Here is a 16,135-nt window from a genome sequence, read left to right as displayed (position 1 = left end):
CCATGGATAAATACATGACTTTTTTATTCAAGAACTTACCAAAGAAGAGAGAAGTAATGAACATGTGCTGACTTTACATGATCATTGAGCACTGAAATGCTAAGCAATTCAACTATGATGCTAGAGACACTTTGCATACAGAATAGGGACTGATAGTTGGTAGGCTTGAATCTTTACAGGTGCAGGATGCCTGCAAGCCCATGGATCAACGTTATGCAAGGTCATGCATATTTAACTTCATGCTGCCTATAGTAGCCAGCTTCACAGAAGCCTGGCTTTTTGCCAGATTCATAGCAAACTTGCAATCAACATTTGCATATTCTTAAAATGACTACTTGCCTAAATGATATTCCTGAGTGAGAAGGGGGAAGGGACTGGACTAATCACAACAATAATCTGAACAGTCTCATTATGTGACTCCCTGTGAGCTTTTGCATGAATTGTCTAATGTAGTTCTTGGCATTAAACAGATTTGCAGATGCTAACTAGGTCAAACACGTATGCAACCATTGGAATGAATTTCATAGGTCTTTATGTCCCCAGACTTCTTCTGTGAGTCTACACTTTAATTAAAAAGAAAAAGAGAGTACGCACAAACCAGGATGACACCTTTGTTCACGTTATCAGCAGGATTCAATTAATAACCAAGTTGGTGAGGAGCATTAGAGCTGCAGGACCCACGCTGAGCCTTGGAGCACACCACCTACCGCTGCGGCCTAGCCCCACGGCACACTGCTGCAGTGCGAGGGGGCACCCAGGCCAGAATGGCACATGAAAAAAAAACAAACACGCAAAATAATAACATTTATTTTAGTCTTGAGCTTTAATACAATGTATTACAAAAGGGAGCTGGGTTTTAAAGTGAACAGGCATGTACTGAAAGAAAAGAGAATGCTATAGCTCCCTGGTACCTGTGCTCTGCTGCCCAGTTTTTTCCTAAGCCAACATAGCTAAGACAACCGCCAAGCTCATCTTCTCCGCTCTTTAAATTTGTCACACTACCTTCTGAATCCCTGATCCAAGTGGATTTGTTTACACCTAAAAGACCCTTAACTGCCCTGCCTCTCCCTCCTGATTGCCCCCATCACCCCTGCCCCTCCATGTGGTCCTCTGCCTCTGGCTGGCCTCTCAGACAGACATCTGGCTGCTCTGTTGCTTGTGTAGCCCAGCAAAATGGGCTTCTGGCCTCACAATGCAGGCAGCTGGTCACCAAATATTTAAATGGGAGCTTCTTTCAGTATCTGTATGGACATCAGATTCCAGCCATGCTCCATTCCAACTGAAGATAATAAAATATAAAACAAAATAAATTAAAATACCCCTCTAAAACAATTCTGCTATATGATATTCAGCCAACAGTAAACCAATATGATATGCAAGCAGTTACTACGGATTTGAAAAACAAGTCTGATAAAATGTGCTTTTGCCTGAAGCATTTGATTTACAGAGAAGGTGAACCTTTCTTACTTACTTTTCTCTTACTTGCTAAAGCTGTCTCCAGTTTTGAAATTAAGAGGGGTGGATGGTGCAGGATGAGCCACAGGTATCCCTGAAGTCATTGGATCCCACAAGGCAGTAACAAAAGAGACGTATTATTTCAGGCTGTGAAGTGACATTTAGACTGAAAGAGTGGTGGTAACCTACATCATCCCTTCTTAGTGGAAAAGAGAAACAAACATAAATAGCAAAATACCTCTCCTTCTTGTGAGGACTTAAATTAATTACAGGGGTAGCACTGACAATCCATTTACAGACATGGAGACCAGCTTCCTCTTCCCAAGTCTTCTCTCCTGCAGCCCACGTTTTCCTCTGCAGCTGCTCTGTGGCTGGATGCACCAAGGAAATGCTTAATTCCATAAATTATTTTTTTAAAGAAAATGAAAAAAATATATAAAAACAAGGCTTATCCAAGGTATAACTGGTAACTCTCAGTTTCTCCTTCTTGCACAAGTGCCACCTTTGAGCTGTGTTTGGTACAAATGTGAGCTGTGGCTGAGCTGCCATTTGTCATCACAAGCTGTGAGGAGGATTGTGAATGCTCATTCCCCAAACCTAAACCTTCACTTGTACTGCAGACCTCGCTTCATGATAGAGAAGGGACATACAGACACAGCTGAGCTTTCTCTTTATTTCCTTTGTTTACATGATCCTATTGATCCTATTGATCATGTAAACTCAGCACATGTTCTCTTTATTTCCTAAGTGCTGTCGGGGAAGGATATGTGCTGAAGACAGCACAAGAAACCTTGTGCTGCTACAAGCAACTGGAGTTCAAATTTTGTGGCTACACGTAGGGCTGTGCTCAGCAGAGCCAGCAGTCTGGCACCTTCCACAGGTTTACTTTAATGAGAATTACTGTTGTAAACTGCTGAGCTAAAGAAAGTAATTGCAGCAGCTGCACCAGCAGTGGCTTGTCTCCATTACTGAGGAAAGGGAAACATCGCTGCCAGTGACAGCACAGGTATTTTATTATGACAAGGGAATACTGGTAGACTTTGCTGTGAATGTACAACACGAAGTATCTGGAAGAAGCGACATGGTCACTAAAAATATACCCTAGCTCTCCCATTAATTTGTACTCTTTTGTTGTGAGCTTACCATGTTTTTTTTTTGCCCATACATGACACCAAGAGACCTTTTCCACATCAATGTTATAGACTTGGAGCAAAATGCCAATACACAGAGGCCAAAAAAATAGGCTTTGGCAGCCCTACTAACATCAGGTTCTGTCCTGGGCCTTGCTCATATAGTGAGTGTTGAGAGCAAGACCATCTGCAAGGCCAGGAATGGGGTACTGCAGTGCCCTGTGATGGTGAGGGAGAAGGCACGTGGAGCAGTGACCCAAACCCCTGCTTGGCCTCTGGGTGCTGGTCAGGCCAGCAGGTCAGCACCTCCATGGCCATGTCCCAGGCCCAGTCCCAATGGCAGAAGGGATGGAGGGAGCAGTGGGGTGTCTGAGGGGAGAAGGCTTGAGGGCGCAAACGGGAGTAGGGGACAGGAGGAACACTGTAGACATGAGCACTTCTGAGGGCACTGCTGCGGGCACAGAGGGTTTGAGGCTGTGGCTGTCACTTCATGGGTGGAGAGGAGGCAGCAGGAGGGGCAGGAGAAGGCAGGGCAGGAGGTGGGAGAGACCCCCAGGGAAACAAGAAAGAAATGTCAGTGGGTTAAGAGATAAAAATGGTGGTTGTGGGGAAAGTGAGAGGGTCCCATTGGGATGGAAGAGCATTGGTGAAGACATGCAAATGATGCAGGAGAGAAATGGTGGGGACGGACTGTGGGCTGGGGGGATATTGAGGAGGCTGGAAAGGGCTGGGAGAAGGGTTCATGGTTCATCCACCCGCCTATTACCCTCACGCTGCAATGTCCCAAGGTGTTAGCACAGCCTGCCAGCAGAGCACCTGCCCTGAGCGCAGGCAGCCTGCTGTGACTCCTCCTCTGATTTTACCAAACACATCGTAATGCGGTTTCTGTTGACTTCTGCTAATGCAGCAAAGCAGGGACTTCTGCTCTTAGCAGCTCCCACTGACTTTGCATGGTGCCCTGGAGCTGCCATTCGTCCTGCACAGCCACGCTCTGCCTGGGGGCTGCCACCTCAGCACATCTACGCATTGCCCCGTGATTGCTGCGGGCTGCTGCGGGTCTGATCCCTCACTAACAGCTTCACGGGACTTTGTGGTGGTAGCTTGTAAGAAAACAAGCTGCACCTAACCTGATCTCTTGGTGAGTCCTGATGGTGGACTTGTTTCCTTTCTGCTCGCACCTGAAGGCCTGGATCTCCAGCCAGACTGTAACCCGGACTGTTCTTCAGGGCTTCCAGCTGTCCCTCTGAAATCAAGATGGAAAGAAAAATGAGCTGCATTTGTAGGCGGTTCCTCCTTTCAAGCTGTTTCTTGAGGTGTTTGTGTTGGATGTGTGCTTACCTAACGCAGAAACTGCCAAAGCCAATGCAGCCCCTCCCAGATAATGCAAGATGGAAGAAAAATCCCTCAAACAAGAACACCAGTACAGGAAGGGGCTTTATTCTTGCTATCAGACAAGGCATTCAAGCTCCCTTCTTGCTGTTGGTTTCTTTTCGTTTTTTTTTTTCCTACCAGTACTACCCACCAATAAATGACTTTAAAAAAGCGTATATTAACATATGAGGGAAAGTTTTTGCTGTGTCAGATGTCTTTTTTGGGGAGTTGACAGCTCTGTAAACATAAGAGATGGCCAGTATGTCTGAGTAGAGGGAAAATAACCCACCATAGTTTCTTTTTCTTTATTTTACAGTGTTGATATTGGCTGTCTTCTGGCTTTTCTTTGCAAAAGCTGAATGGCAATTAGTAACTATTTGTATTTGAGGCTCTGTAAGAGGAGTGTCTGGAGTTTGCCAGTGACAGTTTAATTTAATGAGAAGTGCCAGGCACTTTTTGTTTGTTATTTCAAAATGTTTTGTTTGGAAGAATTTTAAGACTTTTTAAATACCTCAGTCTGATTATATCAACATTTCTGGACAAAAGCAACTTCCAGATTTTATGTTCAACATTTCCCTTCTTGTTTGCTTTGTACTTGGCTTGCAACAGGCCTGAAAAAAAAAAAAAAAAAAAAAAAGTGTAACCCATTTCACTGCTCATTCTGCAAAAAAGGAGAAAGGATGAGGGGAGATAAATAAAGGGAAGAAAAACTGTTGGGGATCTGGGCTTTTGTGTGACAGTTTCACCTCTGTAACTATGGATTCATAAAGCAGTAACAGCTGCGACTACTCTGGACTCTTCCTCTCCTTCCTCGCCAAACCTAGAGATGTGCCAGTATCTTTAACAGCAGAGTGCAAATGGGCCATTTTGTTACACAGATTTGATAAAGAGAAAAGAAAAGAGCACATGAGATCGCACTGAACAGAAGCTTATAACCATTAACCAAGAGTTGTTTCAATCTGTAAATGTCACTAACATATTTTGAAAAATATAACACAGCTACAGTGCTTGGGTATTCTGATTTCCATGAAATTAACGGTGTTGTACACAGAATATGAACCAGACGGTCATGCCATCCATTCACAACTGCAGAATGTAAAATCCCCAAATGGAAACACCTACACAGAACAACCCAGGCTGCAATAGCACCTAATGGGGATGAAAGCACAACTTCCATAGGAGTTGCTTTACTTGTGAGGCAATGGTATTTATCCACAGCCCCATAGAACAAATCCTTTTCCAAGGGGTCTTACATTCACATTTGATTACCTGAATGCAATCAGTTGCCTGGGCTTTGCTTATGTACAAGTGATTTTCACGTAATCAATTTAACATACAATTATTTGTATTTATATTACTTAGATATGAGCAAAAATAATTTTCATCCTGCTGAGGATGTGGCAGGGGATGCTCATTCACACGTTGTAGATATTTTTGCTACCCATTAGCATTTCAAAAGAAATAATATTTTATTTGTTTCTTGTGGATTCTAAGACTGAGTTAGTCACATGGAGAAACTTGGTACCTACAATTAGACCGGAATGATTCTGTTATGCTTGCAAAGCCCTGTGTTAGAACCTGTGTGTAGTAGAGCTAGGTATACACAGTGTTGCTCAATGTATCCTGTGAGCGACACTCTTACCATGCACATTTGCCTTCTTACTTTTCGCTGAGACAACTGATCAGTACTAATGGCAGAGTCAAGTCTTGTTTCTTGGTCTTGCTGTGGTGATGAATTACAGACACTGTCATGATTTAATATTCATCTTTTTCTTGTGTTTATATCTCTGCTGGGGATATACTCAACAGCCCTATGCCTCTAAAAGCCTTTAAAGGATGTAATTAAAAATGATAAATGGAATAAGTTTTTGAAATACGCTTGTTCTTTCCCAGTTTTATGTGGCAGAGCTCTCAACATTTGATCATGCTGCTGTATTAAAAACTAATGCTATAAGTGCTGAATTGCTCCCACTTATGTTTCTTGAGTGTGTTTCACATTTGTACCTGTTTCTCCAATGAAATGGAGAAATGTTTTATGCATTGCATTTAAACATATCAGCAGCCTAATAGATTTTGTGTTTAAGCAGAAAAGAGGGCTGCTGTAAAAAAAAGTACAGATTATTCTTGAAAGGTAGTGCTCTCTTGAGCTGTCAACCAATGTTTCTGTTTGAATGGGTTTTCTCATTTTGGATGCCAGCCCCTCATTCCCATTCCCTGATGACACCTTAAGGCATCCATACACATGGAACAACTTCTGCGGAAGCCTACTTAATAACAGACAGCTGCAAATGTTGACCTTTTCTGGAGGTGCGTTGTGTAATCACTAGGCAGTAGCTGATCCCCTTGCCTTCTGCCCAGCTGCCAGATGTTGCTGAAGCTTTGGGATGGCTCCTGCCCAGCCCTTGGGATGATCTATGTGAACACATCTCCGATCCTTTACTTTCTCACCCTGTTCGACTGGCAAGCACCTTGACATCATCCAGCAAGTCTCTCTGGCAATTGTATGTTCTCCTGAGATGTAGAAATCTATCATTCTTTTGGCTTGTCTCCTCAGCTTTTCGAACAATTCTCTAGGTGCTCTTAACTGTGCCCCCTCCCACTCCCTGTAAGTCTGAGAGAATTTAGTTCCTTGGTTGCTTTCCTTCTTTATTCTTATCCTTTGTTCAAACTTGTTCTTAGACTCTCTGCCAGGGGAATGTTAATGACTCCCAGATCTATCTCTAGTTCAAGTCAGTATTCTCTGTCCAGATTAAACCATCAGCTGGCCTCTCTAATATCGTTTTGTGGGTGACAGCATGTATTAAGCCTTGCTCAGTCTCTTCCCATTTGAGCTGCTCATCTCTGTTCTTAATTACTGTGAACTCTGCAGTCCTGCAGGCACTGCTCCTTTGGATGGGTGTGCAGTTTTGTCCTGAGGAAAAGCTGCAGCTCTTCTTGGTTTAATTAAAGTAGTTTTTCCTTAAAGGGTGTTCTTTGGCTACAGCACTTTAGAGATCAATTCCACTTCTTTTATGCTTCTGTTACAGATAACTAAGGGAGGAAGTAATTAGCACAAGTGTTTCCAGCAGCAGAGGCTTCTCAGTCTTATCACCAAAGTGTGTTCACCTGGCATGAGACAAATAGGTGATATTTTGGGCTTTTTTTTAAGGTTTCCCTAGTTTAAGGAAGCTAAAAACTTTTTTCATTTTCAGTAGAACAATCCTCTATTAACTGAAATCTTGTAGCAAATTAATGTAGAAGGAGTCTGTGTAAGGTACGGAGCTACTTTAAACAAAAGCAGGTATCAGACCCACTCACCGTCTCACACCCACATACTCACAAGCTGGCCAGGATCAGTAGTGAGCAACACCAAGAATCGTGACTTCTCCTTCCAAGTCCTGAACACATCTCTCAGGAGAAAAAGACAAAAGACCTTTTTTTTTTTCTTTTTCTTTTTTTCCCCAATAGATCTGACGTGCCCATTAGGACTCTGCAGTTACCATGGAATGAGCTTTCAACTCTGAACCTTGTTTATCTTGTCTGCCATTAGTCTGCCATTGTCTGCCATTACACACAGCTGCTGTCCATTGCCTTTATTTTCTTGTTTTGGTTACCTTCCTGGCTGTTACTTGACTTCTAGTTGGGTGACAGGAGCAGGAGTGGTACGTGTGATGTTGCCACCCTCTTGTTTCCATCTACACAAACAGAGATGCATTCTGATGGCAACACATCCCAGGTTTACAAGTCTGGTTGCTGTCTGCCACATACTCAGTTATCTATTGCTATATGCCAATGTTTTAACCCTTGCTCTCTTCAGTTTCTTTGGGTGTCCTCATACACACAGGCATCTCCATTCATATTTCATTCAGACAAATCTTGACATTTCTGTAACTGATATTTCTGCACCTACACTCTCAATAACAAAGCAGAAATAAATTTTGCAGTTATAATGGTTTATTTTGGCCACTTGGCCTTTTGCCAGTTAAAGCAGATGTGTAGACTTTCAGCTCTGTTTTGTTGTTTACCTGCCTGGTTTATACCTTCCCTGCTGTAAGACCCTATTAAAAATTGCCATCAAAAAGGGATATGTATACCATAGGTGTTCATGCATGGAGAAATAAAATGATGTTCATTATCCAGTGTCCTGACCTGTGTAGCATTTCTTCCCCATTCCCCCCAATTAAATGTCAGGTTCTGACCTTATTTTTTTTACAATAATCAAATAATTAGAGCAATGTTCTTGACAGAAAACATGTACATCATGTCTCTTTCCAATCTGACTTTCTTAAACTGTCCATTTGCAAGTTGGCAATTCTCTCAACCAAAATATTTTTACTATTGTTTTGTAGATACAGAGAGTGGGGCTTAGAAGACCATCCGAAGCTCTCACTCCTGTGGGTCTTGGTTCTAAACTTTCCAAAATCTATAGGAATTTTGTTTATATGAGTTTAAAGGCCTGTTTTTACTTTTTTCTTCTTTTTTTTTCTCCTTGTCTTAAACTAAACTGCAAAACTGAAGTTCTGGCTCTTAACGCAAGCCCAAAAAATCAGTGAAATATTGAAAGCTTGAGCCGTTAAGGTCTCTTTCATCACCAGTCTTTTCAACCATTTCCCTCACCCCATCAATTTAAAGCATTCTCTGCTCCTATCTACTAGAACTCCTTCTGGCTTATAAATGAATAAATACCTTAGAATGATCTTCAGTGCTTTTAGACTCTTTGTATGCAAGAATTATACTCTTATCCATCACCAATAAAACATCTTTTTTATAAAGTCTAATGCTTCAAAATGGAAGTCATTAAAGCCAGGTCTCCTCTCCATGTTTACATCTCCCCAGAACTCACTATTTCTGCTTGGTCTATCTGCTTAGGGAAAAAAAAAAAAAGTAAATAATAATAATAATAATAAAAGAATGCCATGCAGTGGTCTGTTGCCATATTTGAGTTACTGTGTGTCTATTTTCTACATCATTTGAGATTATAAATTTCTTCCAATGCTTCCATCCAAAGCATTGTTCCTCCTCTTGCTACAAAAAGGAATTAGCAATTGGTTTTCATTCCCTTACTTCGATATCTTTTCAACTTCTGACCCCACATTGTGATGTGTGTAGTTTGAAGACACTGTTGTACATTAATTAAAGCATTCAGTAAACTTCTGTCTATTAGCTGTTCAGTCTGAATCATTTTCAAATCATCTGTGGTTAAAGGCAGGCAAGAGGAGGTTAAATCTGGATTTATCCGTGTTTACCTCTAATTGTTTACCACAGCGCTGTGATGGGACTGTGCTTTACTATGTGATTGAATGGTAGCTTTTATTTTTTTTCTTTTTCTTGTAAGCACTTCACTCTGTTAAAAAACAAACAAACAAAAACACTAACATAGGGTTAACAATGGTAAATTAAAAATTCAAACAAGATGTGTTGTAAGAGATAAATGATTGTGCTGAATATGAAGTTTTCTTTCTCCATGGAAATTACACTGCTGTGTAGATCTTTCAGTTTTCCTAATGTTTAGGTTATTAGAACATTCTGGCCCACAGTGAAAACTTAGACTGCAATTGAATTTCAGGATTTAACTTTTCATTTGCAGTTATTCAAACAGAGGATTTATCCCTTAAGACGTTCATGAATGAGTACCCTAGTGTCCTATAGTTACAACTGTTTTTAATAGAAATGCAACAGAAAGCTTAAATGCTTAGGTAGAGAATCTTTTCTTACTGAAATAAGTAGCTAAAGCCTTTATGACAACTGATATTTAGATATAAATGAGTCAACAAAATGATTTTTCTACCTGATTTTAAATGTTAAACATGAAAGAAAACCTCAGAGATACATAGCAGCTCTTGCAAAAAAATGGCCTCTTGCATTTCTGTGCAGTGCAACTATATAGCACCTGAGATTTAGCTTGTTTCTCATGGGATAGGTGAGGAGTATATTCCTTATACAAGAGGGTGAGTGTGTGTATTTCCCCTCTTCAGCCACACAAGGATACGCCGTAGCTCACCACATGGATGCATGCTCTCCCTGCTCACTTCAAGCACCACATGACTGATTGTGAAGGGGGTGGAGACAACAACAGGAGGGGAGAAATGAGAATAAAAAGGCATGTTCTGAAAATAAATAAATAAATAAATAAATAAATAAAATGGCTGGAGAGAAGAAGCAATGGAAGGTGGGGGAGGCTGTGTCTGAGCCAGGAGTCAGAAGTGCTTTGGTTGCAGGCATGCCTTACCCACACCTCTACTCCACACCGATAAAGGTCTGGGATGTGCCAGCTCTCTCTATCTGTAGTTTCCATAAGCTCCATAAGCTGTATTCCAGCAGGTCCCCAACCAGAAGGTCCCCAAGACACAGCACAATGTGCCCCATGAGGCTGAGAAAAAGCTGAATATAAAGTGCAAGGCAGAAGTGGTGGCAGCGTGTGTGCACTGCAGTTAGCAAGAGGACTCTGATGTGCACTCTGGGAATGGCAGCAGTAGCTGGGACATCACATCTGTTACCTGAAATGTTCAAAGTAATTCCTACAAAATGGTTCTGCTCTTTTTCTTTTAATTAACTGTGCTTGTGGTTTGCTGAAAAGCTCAATACGTGATGCATAAGAATGAGGTGATACATGAGCTCTGTGCTTGACTACACAACATGTTTATGAAATAAAGATTAATTTATCCTACATTGAGAGTACATTGCAGGTTTACATAAGGCTTTGGTCCTGGGTTAGAGGTTTTGAATATATCCTTAAATAACAATTAGTCATAGCCTTCAGTGTCACTTTTCTGTGCTGTGAATAGTCAGGACAATTGATAAACTGTCTTTTGCTGCTGGTCTCACAGGACCTTTTATGTCCAGGGTTGAATAGCTACCTGCAATCTGATATCATATACATAATGAAACATATTACACTACTGGAGACCTTTTTTACATTCCTTGTATTCATCTTGTGTTTCACAGTACATATCCTTCAATTCTGAGGCTTTTTAAATTTCACTCCACAATAGCAACCATGTCCCTAAGAAAGTAATTTATTGTTCAATTTCAGACTTTGAGAAAAATTGGAAAAAAAAAAAATAAAAACAAATGAACAAACAATATATCCTATAAGGATTTTTCTCTTCCTCAAATGTGTGACACATGGTATGGCTGGCAGAGTTCAGCCAGGGCTAGTTTGTGTACAGCTGCATGAAGACCAGACTCTGATCCCTGACTTCCAAAGAACTGGTATTGGCAAACTGGAATAATTGCAGAAAGGGTAAGGAGTCTTGAGGGACTGTCAGAAATGACTGAAATGTGGAATGATTGTTTTGGGAGAAAAAAAGGTTTTATAAAAGTGGGCAAAAACACACTTTCTGTCCACTGATAGGAGCTTTCCAGAGTACCTGAGAGGCTTCAGTCTCATAGGAAGGAGATATTTTGAAATCAATGGCATTAAACTAATTAACAGAAAAAAAATAGCCTGCAGATAAATTGGATTTATTACCTATCAAGTTAGAATGAATTCCTAAAACATGCTGAAGAAGCCACATTATCATTCTTAAAGCTATATAAGAAAAACCCTCAAGAATAAAAACTGAAAAAAAAAAGGATGTGATAAGAAAATCTCTTTGACTAGACCACACTATTGATAAGCTACCAGGTGCTTGTTGTCTCTGATTTCCAAGAGTGGTGTTTGGCAATAATAACACATTTGTTTTTTGGGAATCAGTTCCTCTTCCTATGCTAACTAATACAGTAGGAAATAGTCAGAGACTTTGGAAAGTTCTTCCCTCTTCTCCTAACAAAAACATCCTATGTAATTTATAGTTAAATTAATATGAGCAATTTATATGGACCTTATTGGAAGGGATATTTCTTGGGATCCAATTGATCTAGTTTCAAGAGCTTCAATCATTTCCAAATGGAGATGGGTACTCTCTTTAATTATATCTCCGGGTCTGGCTGGTGAAAAACGTCATAGTTACTCATTTTCTGGTTTAGATTTGAGTTAGAGTTATTGCATTCACATGAAATGGAAATTACAGCTACTAATCACATTATGTTCATTATTTTTTATCCCAAGATTACCATTGTCAAAGTATATATTATAATATTAGATTTTGAAGAAGCTGTATCTAACAGTTGTATGTATTGGTAAGTTATAAACAGCTCAGAATGTTACTCCCTTGTTGAGGAAACCTCTTCTGGCACAATTGCAAAACCTCGTTAGAAGTCAGCAGTGAGCTGTGAGTTTCAGATTATGTGCAAAACATTTCATATCTTAATGCAATATGTGTTTTTCCCCATTAGTAATGCCACATCACTATTGTCTTACCAAGAGTTTTACTGAGTTGATTAATTCCTGCAGTTTACTGAGGTTAATTATTGCCCAAAAGAATTTTAAAAATCCCATTTAGACCATAGGGAACATCTTTTCAAGAGGTAGAGCTGTTTCTGGACCTACCCTGCCCACGTGAGTCCCTTTGCTCTGGACTCTGGAGCACCTCTCTTTATAGATAAGCCAATGGCTAATCCAATGGGATTGAAAAAACTAAAAATCCTACTCATACTGACATCTTTTGGTGTAAAGTGCAAGTAAACAATATTGATCTTGGTATATAAATACAAATTCCTTCCTCTGTATTCTCAACTGTACAGTCAGCGTTCAAATGGCAGAGTGTAATTTTTGATCTTAATCAATATGTACCTCCGTTTCTTGGAAACAGCTTTGAGATGAAAGAGCCCGCTAAGTCACTTTGTTCTCTGTGATTCTTATCAATATGGTGTCATCGTATCATAAACTTTTCAAAGGTTGCATAAAGAAGATTCAGGAGAGGGAAGGCCAGAAAAGAAAGCTGTAGATGACCCCATTTGAGTCAGCATAGATTATCTTCCTATGAGCTCTGTCACTGTAGAGAAGATGCAACTTCCTCTACCTCCCTTTCTTCTATTGTAGACTTATTCTTTCACCCAATATCTGTTATTCTGAAGGACATCCATAAAATCCACCTTGCCAAAATGTCTAAAGAAACAAACGAAGCATGAGGAGACGGTCAATACATTCCAAAGAGAACCACCTGCTGCATAACTCAGCAAAAGGCAGAATTGATTTTGCTCATCTCGTCATATTGTGTGGATGTCAGAAAAGATAATGAGCAAACCGGTCTGGGGGAAGTTACTGTCGCTAATCCTACAGATGTGAGAGTTGTTTGCTTGTTTGTTTTCTAACCTGTGAATGCATAGATTATTATTATTTATATATATGTATATATATTTTTTTTGTGACAGCACTGTTCACCTTCGAGGGACCTGGCTTGAGTGTTGAGAAAGGTGTTGGTTTTACTTAAGATTACCAGGAATTTAGAAAATGAAGAAGCCCTTCAAATTTCGGGAATAGGATCATCAAGTAAGATTTTCTAGTGAGGTGTTGTTTCTAATATATTTCCAGTATTTACTAATTATCACAGAATTGTAAGTAGTGAAGAGAAGTAGTAAGTACCAAGGACATTATTTTTTGCATTTTTTTTTTCCATTATGTATTGCTGGGTAGAAAAGCATCTCCCTCGTTTCCTGAACCACTGTGAGACACTAGCAGAAAGCCACTGTAGCTTGTAAGATCTGTGGAGGCTGTGCAGCATTCAATATTCAATCTAATGTTGTGTTCCCTTCAATAATAAAGCCATGATTGTATGCATCGTCAGCACTGGCATTTTGGATTCCTAAAGCTGTTCCCTTACTGTTTGTTTAATCTTTCATAATCACATACTGGGCATCTGCAGACAATTTACCCTAGATAGATAATGGTCAGCAAACAGAGGGTTTTTTGCTAAGAAACAAAAATGTAGTGTTGGGTATTTGTAACTGGAACTGAAAGTGAAGTCAACTGCTAAAATGGACTAAAATGAAATGGATCAGAAACTTAGCAAGAGAGAGAGAAAAGGTGGGACACTCACCCTGCACTGTAGCTGGACCAGAAGCAGAAAGCACTACTTAAATCAAGAGACTTCTGATAGCCTAGTGGTTGCCTTGTAGTACTGGCTTCGGGGATTTCCCCATGCAAGAGACAAGTAGAAGTGCAATGAATAAAATCAGAGACTTATCTTTGTGGCATGCTTCCTCTTCCAACCAGGGCAAACACTGATTTAGTGCGCTCAGTCTTTAATCTGCCTTCTCAGAAACATGCATTTTTGTCCTTTTCTTCTCTTGGTGATCTGCTTGCAAACAAGTGTTGGGACTGCCCAGGTGTCAGGGTTTGGGGCTGTTCTGAACAGACCCTTGCCACCATAGTCCTTACCATGGGCCTTTGAAGGGGAGGGGAGTGCTTCTGGGGCTTTTTTTGGTTTATCATAGGGGCATTTGTCAGCTGTGTGTGCTTATATTAAATGTGCGGTTGTGCCGGTCGTATTAAATACAAACACAAGCCACCTGCTGTTCTGCAGCCTGACGTGTGAAGATTGCTCTGGCTTTGTTGTCCAGTGTTCAAAGCCAGAGGGGGTGTCACTGTGAACTCTGATGGACTCACCACCAGACGTGGTGACAGTGGGTGCCTCTGAGTCATTCCTCTATTTGAAAGAAGCTGTGCTGTAGCTTATTTTGGATGCAGAGTTGTCTGTCCTCCAACAGTGTGACTCAGGTCTGTCAGATACAGAAGTTCTCCATGTATAAATCTATCAAGAAACATTGAGTTTCTTCTGCTCATCTCAATTTTCTTACAGTGTAATTTTTAGAGTGGCATCTCTCAAAACGGTTGTTCATCAGCTGGACATCTGCTAATGACCAGCCCAGGTTTGGATTTTTACTTTTTGCCTGAGGTAGAGTAAGTTGGGTAAGGAATCTTTCATTACTGGCTGCTGGTTGAAATACAGACTCTCACTATTGTTTGCTGATAAAAGCCAGGTGCAGTTTCACCTAGAGCTCTTCTATATTACTAGCTATATTGCGAGGGAACCTCTGCTCAGCTGAAGAGTCCCAAAGAGTTTTCTTTTCTGCATGGCTACAGGTGGTCTGATACCCACATTGTACAGCTGGCTACCCAGTGGGCTACAGAGCCACAGTATAAAGATCACAGCTCTGGAGATGAAGACATGTACAGGCAGCTTATCTCTCAAAGCTGTGCGTGTCAAAGCAGTTGTTATTTGGTGAGAAAAGTCATGTTTTGCTTTTATCTATTAGTCTCCCAAGACAGCTGTCTGATAACAGAGCTAAATTTAGAGGGGTCCACAGCTGTGCTCTTCTTAACATTCCCTTATAACAGATCACCAATAAAAAAATAATAATTAAAAAAAAAAAAAAAAAAAAGCAAAGAGATTTCACGAGCAAACACTCTTCCCTGAGCCTGTGAATTAATCAGTAAAAGGATGATTTTGTTCCAAGCATTGATAAGTTGTCATTATAATTCTAAGAGCATTTCAACAGTCTTTCACCAGCCATATCTCCGAGAGTCTTGTGACTCGTTCATTGGAAAACTGCACCACGTGTGCGGCTGTTCTGCTTTTACAAGATAACGAGGCATCAAAAGATGCCAGGCATCACGCCAGACAACTAAGGCATTAGAACAAGACGACCACAGCACTGCTGCCTAAACGTCTCTGCTTGTTCCAGGATCGACAAATGGTCACAGCGGTGAGCGAACCTGCCTGCTGGGAGGGCTACCTCTGCCAAAAGCGTGGTCTTGAACTGAGCTGAGATCTGTGACCCTGGAGCTAGGGAGAGCCATTTGCTAGCTCGTGTGGTGAATGGAGAACCTTGAAGAACTTCTGGTTGGGCTCAAATGGTCTAACAAGAGGAAAAAAGAAGATACTCATATTATTAATGATAAGACTACAAAAGGTTATAATGGGGTATTTTCTACTACTTCAGTAGCACATAAGAACTTGCTTATTCATGTTTTGCTAGATTTTAGAATAAATGCAGATAACTCAGCCTGCTATCAACAGAGCACTCACTGCTGGCCTCTGTAGCCATCTCTCTTTATTTTGAAAACACCTTTTCTTCCTTCTTCTCTTCCCCTCTAATTTTAAGTAACTGTTTAGTTAGTGAATTCATATGACATGATTCAGTATTGGAAATAATTAGTTCCATCGCTTAGCTCCGAGGATTTCACAGAATTTCTAGGTTGGAAGAGACCTCAGGATCATCGAGTCCAACCTCTAACCTAACACTAACAGTCCCCACTAAACCATATCCCTAAGCTCTACATCTAAACGGCTTTTGAAGACTTCCAGGGATGGTGA

At 40.7% G+C, this 16,135-nt stretch overlaps 1 long non-coding RNA gene across 3 annotated transcripts; it reads right to left on the bottom strand.

The window, feature by feature from the left end:
* Positions 1-821: 821 nt before the first annotated feature.
* LOC119716681 (uncharacterized) lies at positions 822-14,238 on the bottom strand. Of its 3 annotated transcripts, XR_011808402.1 has the most exons (6): positions 7,276-7,591; positions 4,468-4,567; positions 3,713-3,828; positions 1,694-1,826; positions 1,472-1,549; positions 822-1,279 (listed from the first exon to the last, which is right to left on the bottom strand). It is a non-coding gene; the product is annotated as an uncharacterized lncRNA (long non-coding RNA). The 3 variants fall into 3 exon arrangements; XR_011808401.1 differs by lacking the exon at positions 7,276-7,591 and adding an exon at positions 13,856-14,238 and having other exon boundaries at positions 1,472-1,826; XR_011808400.1 differs by having other exon boundaries at positions 1,472-1,826.
* Between the last annotated feature and the right edge of the window lie 1,897 nt (positions 14,239-16,135).

This window comes from Anas platyrhynchos, chromosome 3, assembly GCF_047663525.1.
Source record: "Anas platyrhynchos isolate ZD024472 breed Pekin duck chromosome 3, IASCAAS_PekinDuck_T2T, whole genome shotgun sequence".
Lineage (NCBI taxonomy): Eukaryota > Metazoa > Chordata > Aves > Anseriformes > Anatidae > Anas > Anas platyrhynchos.
The sequence above is the reverse complement of the archived record's forward strand: the minus strand, read 5'-3'. Positions and strand labels throughout refer to the sequence as shown.